Source organism: Ornithodoros turicata, chromosome 1 (genome assembly GCF_037126465.1).
Source record: "Ornithodoros turicata isolate Travis chromosome 1, ASM3712646v1, whole genome shotgun sequence".
Lineage (NCBI taxonomy): Eukaryota > Metazoa > Arthropoda > Arachnida > Ixodida > Argasidae > Ornithodoros > Ornithodoros turicata.
In genome coordinates this window covers 118973849-118982558 of record NC_088201.1, presented here as the reverse complement: position 1 = coordinate 118982558, position 8710 = coordinate 118973849, and the positions used below count along the sequence as shown (strand labels likewise).

The window sequence follows — 8710 nt, the reverse complement described above, 5'->3', positions numbered from 1 at the left end:
GAGTGGCTAGTTTGCCACAGTACCATACCAATAGGAACACAAATGGCTGATAAATCTGCTACAGAATCTGGGCCAAGACGATGAGCACTTGGAATCATCACAGTTTTTAGTACAATGCAGAGGAAGATAGAGTAGAGTACCCTCAAATTGTGTACTACTTTTTCTGAATAATTATGCTGCAGCTACATAGGCAGCAGTTCAAACGCTACTCGCAATTGCCAAAACTTCATGCTAGCACTCAATTCTTTTTACAAACTTTGGTTTGTGACGTGATGAATGTTTCGGTGACTTCCATAGACCCGGTTTCACCAACTCTGGTTAACTGAACCAATATCAAGGGTTAACTTGAATTCTTGAACTTAACAGACACTTCTTTTTTTCCATCTGTGATGTGGTGAATATTTCAGTAATAGCTCCTTTAGTGAAGCAGATAGTTTAATGACCGTTCATCTTAGTTCAGATGCTGAAAAGGTTGGTGAAACTGGGTCATTACGTAGCCTTTGTATTCTGCTGCTGTGCAATGGTTTTCGAGGGATTCAAACTACAAAAAAGGTTAATAATAAAAAAAAAATTCTTGGCATACCTACCTACATACATGTCCCGGACAGCACGTAAGAAACTCAACATAATATAAATGTCATCATGACATTGGTAGACAGACTGATACAGAAACAAATCGGAAGGGGAGGGCTGGGTTCCACGAATGGGCACTTGTTCGCTGCCTCCTCTTGAAAGAAAAGTAGGGCCGAAAGTCGCGTGCTCTCTCAGAAACCACCGTAATCCCCCCAAGACCGTGCCTTTTAGACGCGAACTCCTCCACCCTAGCTTTGAGCGTTGCTCAACTGTACCAAATTGGTGGCTCTGTTGAACATTGTGATGTCATTTGTTTTTATGATGAACAGTATGATGTAATCTGTACCGTTTCCAAGGCACTTTGTACAAGGGTTTTTTATGCCAGCAGTGTACTGTCTGCGAAAGGTAGTTTTCGCGTCCACTTCAAGAAGACAATTTTTTTAAGAGGCTTAGAGGATGCGTAACTAATGTGTGACTTCCACGAAATATCAGAAGAGAGGTGCACACCTAAATACCTGAAACCCCCAACTCAATTAATTGTAGGATCAAAATTACATGGAAATATACTTAGGTTTGTCTTTTTCACAAAAGATATCACTGCGCAATCTACAAAGTTCATCGGTATTTGCCATGGCCTACATCAATCATAAACACTGCAAACCACTCATTGAGCATAGTCAGTCCGTGGTACGCAAAGTGAAAAGCGTGATTGCCCATTGTGAACATGGCCAAGCAACAGTGCTTGCGGCTTCGCATTTCTCACTAGTTTCTTTCATCACTTTGTTATGAGATGACTATGCTTTACCAATTCAACACGAACATACTTTGTAACAACTGCTTGGAACGTTGGAACAACTTTGCAAAGCATATGTACTCGTATGCACTTCATTTAATCGCTTCAGGAGTATTTCTCCCGTAACATATATCAGTAGATGCAGCATGTCATGCAGGTAACACAATCTTGGCACAGTATTTGCTTGATATGTCCAACAAGCAGAAATATCAATATTTGTGCCAAAATGGTTTGCCACGTGTCCATGTAAAAACGAGTCGCTTAGATGGAATAGGATAGCATCTTGATGTTGAATGCAAGAAGTTAATGTTTAAAGAATATATATGTCATGGGTTAAATAGAGCAGTATATCATACACATCAGAAGAATGCCAACACATCAGTGATTTACCTTTACCTGTTATTCCAATGTTTACTCTCCCTTTGGAATTATGTATTTCAGAATCTTTTTTTTATTATTGAATTTTAATTTGGCAATCCTTTCACATGTCTTGTGATAGACAGGTGAGCAATGTAAGCAGTGTTGGTGTGCCTCTCACAACCTGCATCTTTATGCAAAAATACTCCATGAGCCGGCAGACGACATAACTAGACAAAAAAGTAGAGAACTCCGACTTAACAAAATAACAAGGTTTACTAAGACATTTCATCCGTCATGCGACGGACATCATCAGTGCCAAACTGAATGAGAGATTGCACAACCAGTCGCTATTTAAGGAGATGGGATTATTGTTCGGGGAGGGGCCGCGGTTTTTGTTACAAACCGAGGGGTCACCGCGTATGTGCCAAGACTCTAGAAGCCTCGTGTGTCCCCATCTTTGTTCTCTCTTGTTATGTTAAGTTGGAGTTCTCTACTTTTTTGTCTGCATTTTTATGTCTGAGGCTGTTTTTGTGACAAGAGTGCAAGGGTGCCGGCAACATGGCACATGTTCACAAAAATACAGAACCAGAGAGACACACACAAAAAAAAGTTACAGCATAACACAGTCCCAATCATTTTGTCATGTCCTTTTTACTGAGTCGTCTGTTCTACATTTGTTACTTTTTTTTTTTGTGTGCAGTTTCTGGATTTTAAGCCCAAGAGCAGTTCCTGTAGAGGATGCTGACAACATGTGAAGCATACATTTTCTCATTCTCACATTATGCTGTAAGCAGTGTGAAATACAACTCATAAGGAATTTAATGAGAGACAAGTTGTCACTAAGCTTAGTGTGGATACATCGCAAAGGAAAAAATAATTATAAACCATAATGGATTCCTATCCTATTTAATGGTACAGTATCAGATAAAAGTTATTCATATAATATTAAAGAAGTAACCGTGCAAATTATCAGTCAAAAAGTGAAGCTGGCTGCAGTACACTACAATGTGTTACATGTAGCAATATCAGTGTTTCCAAAACTGACACATAAACCTTAGGTATGCCGCAATAGTCAAAGCGGGGGTTACACCACTTTGCGAAAACAGAAAGCAGATGAAATGAATGCAATATGCGACAAAACCAAGGAAAGTATGTCGCTACAACTGCAATATATTGAAATTGTTTTTAAAAACTAGACGTTAAGTTCAGTGCACAAACACTAGGGAACTGAGCTAACGTGCTTTCCGTCTGGTCCGTCCCATTATTTCTCACTGTATCATGACGAGACCCCCTAACCTACGGCATACGTCACTTGCGCAGAGTACTATAACATTTGTATTATTGTATATGTGTCAGGGCGCACACATGCGACGAGGAAAGATATCAGCTGTCGCACACACAGCCATCCCGAAAACGATGCCCATCTTCGTTGATGCACCCACGAATTCACAGGAAGGCCGCCGAGGCTTTCCCACTCGGATTAAGTATCTGTACGTTGAACTGTAAACAGTTTGGTGTATACTCCAGAAAACGAGAACAGCTGATTGCCGATTTCATGGGCGCGGCCATGCGAGCCGACAAGGACAGTTCAACAGAGGAGCAATTTGAACGCGAATGTTGCGCTAGTGGTAGGCGCAACAATTTGCACTTCAAACGACGTAAAACACCGAAAAGTTAGCAGCGAGGATGCTAGCTTGCTCATTTGTCATTATTTGGGCCTGTACATCAGGGTTCAGAAAGGCTGCTAAATGCCGATGGCCGGCACAAGAAAACGTGTTTGGAATCAACGATGTCAGATGAAAGTCACTGAAAAGGTTGGCTAGCTGTAGGGATCGAACCCACATCTTCTGGATTACCGGTCCAGGGCTCTACCAATTGAGCTAAGCTAACACGCCTCTCCAGCAACTTTCGGCGTGCCTCATCTGAAGGGACGACAAACCAGCCACTCACTCACCCTCCTTTCACTCTTACATTTTTTGCTCACTCATACACACATTCATACGACAGAAATCGACGCAAGCGGCACCTGTTGAACAAGAGAGAAACTGATGTTCTGAGGCTGGAACAACATAGAAGGGACAGATACAAGCAAAGCCTCAAATTGCGTAAGAAATCAACGATGAAAGATGAAAGTCACTGAAAAGGTTAGCTAGCTGTAGGGATCAAACCCACATCTTCTGGATTACCGGTCCAGGGCTCTACCAATTGAGCTAAGCTAACACGCCTCTCCAGCGACTTTCAGGTGCCGCTTGCGTCGATTTCTGTCGTATGAATGTGTGTATGAGTGAGCAAAAAATGTAAGAGTGAAAGGAGGGTGAGTGAGAGTGAGTGCCTGGTTTGTCGTCCCTTCAGATGACGCACCCCGAAAGTCGCTGGAGAGGCGTGTTAGCTTAGCTCAATTGGTAGAGCCCTGGACCGGTAATCCAGAAGATGTGGGTTCGATCCCTACAGCTAGCTAACCTTTTCAGTGACTTTCATCTTTCATCGTTGATTTCTTAGGTAATTTGAGGCTTTGTTTGTATCTGTCCCTTCTATGTTGTTCCAGTCTCAGAACATCAGTTTCTCTCGTGTTTGGAATGTTTTTTGTCCCGTTGCGGTTCAAGCGAATATACCTTTTTTGTTCTTTCTTCTTATCTTTTCTTTCTTTCTTTCTTTTTTTATTTATCGTTTTTTTAGGGCTCCGGAACGAACCGATCGTTCCGGAGCCCTAGCTTGGAAAGCTGCTTCTGTTTAGTTTCGGTATAAATCGGAATGTGGGGGCAGCGGGAACAGTCCACCGCTCCTCGACGTTTCACGGTGCTGGCTGTGCCCCCCCCCCCCCGAATTTTCCCTCCGAGGACCTCTTTTTATATGCCATACTCCTCAATCTCTAACTCCATGTCCCGCAGTGCTCTCCTTCAGGTTAGGTTAGGTTAGGTTTGGTTAGGGCTCGCTCGCCCTTGCCGACTTCCGAGTTAGTGCGAGCGAGGTATGTCCATAATGGAAAACCTGAAACGGTGGACTACAAACAAATGTCACGTCTGTGGATCATAATTTGAAGCATACAGATGAAGGATTCATCACATCTATACCGATTGTCAGCAATTCTGCTCTTTCTATTTCTCGAAAGAAAGAAGAACAGCTTCATAAAAATAAAAAAAATACATCTTAGTGAATTATGCAAATTAGAATGCAAAAAAACTTGCAGATAAGGTTTTCCTCCACTCGCGTGCGCGTAAGTGCGAAACTAATGTACTGGTAGTCCTAGTTGTTTTATTTAAGAAAATATCTATTAAAAATGGCTACGACCACGAAGTATGCCTTTGTGGCACCCCGTTCATTGTGTGTGTGTGTTTCAGCTTGGACAAATTTTTATAAAGAAAGTCAGGAGAGCACGTAATTTTTCACGGTTGAGTTCTACGGGCGCGTATCTTTTCCAAGAAAGACTATAATGACTAATAAGGATGACTAATCAATTAAATTCATTAATTAACTCTAATAAGGAAGTCTTGAACAAAAGCCGGATACCGATATGGGAGACTGTCCTAGTTAAAATCCACACCACGTTTAAAAATTTTGAAACACGTACGTGTATTAAAATATCCATCCCTGAATTTCGACATGCAAATGGGCCAAAACCGAAACCGTGGCAACCACGTTTGGGGTGGTGGTCTTCACGGTACGGGATACTTTTGTATGTCATCTGCGCTCGCAACTATATTGTCTTGGCTCGGAAACCGTATGTTTCTGGAACGTAGAGAGGGAAAAGGGAATCACACAACACGAATATACTTCAAGTACTCTTCTCCTTAGGGAAGCGAGGAAACGAGAGATTTATTGACTCTACGTTGCACTAGCGTCAACGTGCTGAGCGGTTGAGCTGGAATTGGAATTATAATTAGAAATGAATCAAAAATAATAATACATAATACTAAAAAGAAAAAAAGAATGAAAAAGCGAGCTTATCTGAGCTGATCGAGCTCGGTTCACTCTGGAAATTGTTGCACCGACGACTGGCGCCACGTTCGAACTTACCCAAAATTGCTCCTCTGTTGAACTGTCCTTCTCGGCTCGCATGGCCGCGCCCATGAAATCAGCGATCAGCTGTTCTCCTTTTGTGGAGTGTGCACGAAAACTGTTTGTAGTTCAAGCTACAGGTACTTAATACGAGTGGGAGAGCTTCCGCAGTCTTCCTGTGAATTCGTGTGTGCATCAACAAAGGTGGGCATAGCCGTTGGGATGGCTGTGTGACAGCCGGTGTCTTTCTCCGTCTGTTAGGTCGCGAGACAACTGAGATCACCGTCTGTGCGCGCTCAGGAAGCTTGAAATCTGCCCTGATACATATATATAACATATACCTTCAATACTCGCTGATACATATACGGTCAATAAATTGGAACTTGCTCCACTGCAATCTTTCCCGGAGTTCACGAGACACACTGTTTGTGTATTTATGCCTTACATTTAATCTATCGCAGGTCGTTCCACATCCTACTCGAATAACTCATGCCACACAGTCAACCCTTGACTTGGTTTTAACCTCCCATCCTGAACACATCACTTCTTTATATGTCACTGATGGTCACAGTGACCACAAGGCCGTTTTCTTCGATATCTCTTCAACTCGTCCAAATGATCGTAAATTCAACGATAAAACCATATACGATTACGCTCGAACTAACTTCCAAGCCATCAACGAGGGTCTTGAAGCTCTGTATGAAAATTCCTTTCATGGCACCTCGCCTCGCTCCATTGAGGATAACTGGTCCCTCTTTCGTGACAACATAAACTACCTTACCGAGTACCATGTTCCAAAGATAAGAGTGAAATCTTATGATCACAATCCTTGGTTCAAGAAAAGTCTTAAAATCTTGCTAACAAAGAAAAAGCGTTTATTCAGGAAGGCAAAGCGTCTTGGCGACGACGTATCATGGGCTAAATTTCACTACTGTGAACGGGAATACAGGCGCTGGATCAAGGAAGTGAAACATAAGTTCTTTACCATCGACCTCCCGTCTCTCTTGACGAATAAACTTGGAAAATAAATTGGAAATAAATTTGAAAAATTTTGTCTCCGCAAAAATCCCACCTTATCAGTCTAACTGGCACCCGCCGACAACGACTGCGCCAATGCTTTCGCTTCCTTGTTTTCATCCGTTTTTAACACCGATAACGGGTACACCCAAACTCCATTATCAGTAATCGCCTCCTCACCTATGGTCCCCATTCATATCAGCACTCATGGCATTTGTAAAATCATTGAGTCACTTAAGCTGTCGTCAAGTGCTGGTCCGGACTCTATTAACCCAAGGTTCTATACAACACGAGGTCTATTTCCAGCAAGATTCTATGTGGCATATTTACTCAGTCACTCCAATATTCTGCTTTACCGCAGGACTGGAAGACGGCGAAGATTGTCCCTATTCACAAATCAGGCAGCTGCCACATCGTTAATAACTACCGCCCCATTTCACTCACTTATAGTATGTAAAACTCTCGAACGCATAATCTTCTCCAACGTACTAAAGTACCTTGAAGAAAAATGGTTATTCTATCCCTTGCAGCACGGGTTTCGAAAGCTCTTTTCGTATGAAACTCAAGTAGCCAGTTTTGTTCACGACATCTTTCTCCACGCGGACAATAATCATCAGACTGACGACGCATTCTTAGACTTTCGCAAGGCCTTCGATATGGTGCCGCACTCTAAGCTTCTATACAAACTCTATCTGCTTAACCTCGACCCGTATGTCGTCCGTTGCATAGCTCAACTTCTGACTAATCGTACGTTGTTTGTTACTTGCAACAACCACCTATCCCCAAATGCACCTGTGCTTTCTGGTGTCCCTCAGGGTTCAGTCGTCGGCCCTCTCCTTTTCCTTATCTATATAAATGACCTTCGTTCAGGCATATCTTCCGCGATTCGTCTCTTTGCTGACGACTGTGTAGTGTACAGGCAAATCCTCTCTCCTTCTGACCAACTAACCTTACAAAGCGACCTTTCACTAAACCGGTGTTGGTGCAATGAGTGGCAAATGCCTCTGAACATTGCAAAGTTGTCGTTTTCTCGAAGACGGGTCTCCTGTCTTCCTCCCTTCCCCTACACTCTAAGTGATATCACATTAACCCGAGCAGATTCTTACAAATATTTTGGAATCTACCTTTCCTCCAACCTAACTTGGAACGAGCACATCAACCACATAATAACTAACGCTTCTCGCTCCCTAGGCTTTGCTAGACGCACCCTCAGGTTGGCGCCCTCTATCTTAAGCTCCTAACCTTCACGGCTCTTGTACGAAGCAAGCTGGAATATGCATCACCTATTTCGGGCCCTCCCCAAACGTATCCCTGCGACGCCATAGAAGCCATCCAGAATCGGGCTGCCCGTTTCATTTCCAATGACTACTAATTCGATACCTCTGTAACCGCATTAAAATCAAATCTTAATTTCGACTCATTCGAACATCGTCGACGTCTTGCCAAGCTAGCCCTCTTCCATAGGTTCTTTTTCATCTTGCCACTGCACCAATCGCCCATCACCCGCTCGAGTGTCATTTTTCCTCGCATCGACCACACTAATAAGGTCACACGCTTTCATTGTGATACCAATGCATTATCCAGATCATTCTTTTGTCAAACTGCCATCGAATGGAACAACCTCCCGTCACCTCTCACAACTATTATCGAGCATAGTTGTTTTCATATAAGTTTGTACTGTCGTCGTTTCTTTATTTTCCTGTTTACTTACTGCTAATTGTGTTGTTCTTCTTTGCTTGCTTGTTTGTTTCTATCAAGATGCTGTAAATGTATATTACGCTCCAGTTCCCACCCCCCATGTAATATCCTCCTGACCCTTGGGGTTCTCGAAATAAATTAATAAATATGAATGTTATACTAGTGCGCGCAAGTAGCGTCTGATGTAGGTCCAGGGTCTCGTCATGATACAGTGAGGAATACTGCGACACACTTGATTGAAAGCATCGCTGCAAGTTAGCTTGTTTCTCGACT

At 42.8% G+C, this 8710-nt stretch overlaps 2 non-coding genes across 2 annotated transcripts; one reads left to right on the top strand and one right to left on the bottom strand.

Annotated features, from left to right (window-relative positions):
* Nucleotides 1-3543: 3543 nt before the first annotated feature.
* Trnat-ggu (transfer RNA threonine (anticodon GGU)) lies at nt 3544-3616 on the bottom strand. Its single transcript has one exon. It is a non-coding gene; the product is annotated as a tRNA-Thr (tRNA).
* A 494-nt stretch (nt 3617-4110) lies between these two features.
* Nucleotides 4111-4183, top strand: Trnat-ggu (transfer RNA threonine (anticodon GGU)). The gene has a single exon. It is a non-coding gene; the product is annotated as a tRNA-Thr (tRNA).
* Nucleotides 4184-8710: the final 4527 nt, after the last annotated feature.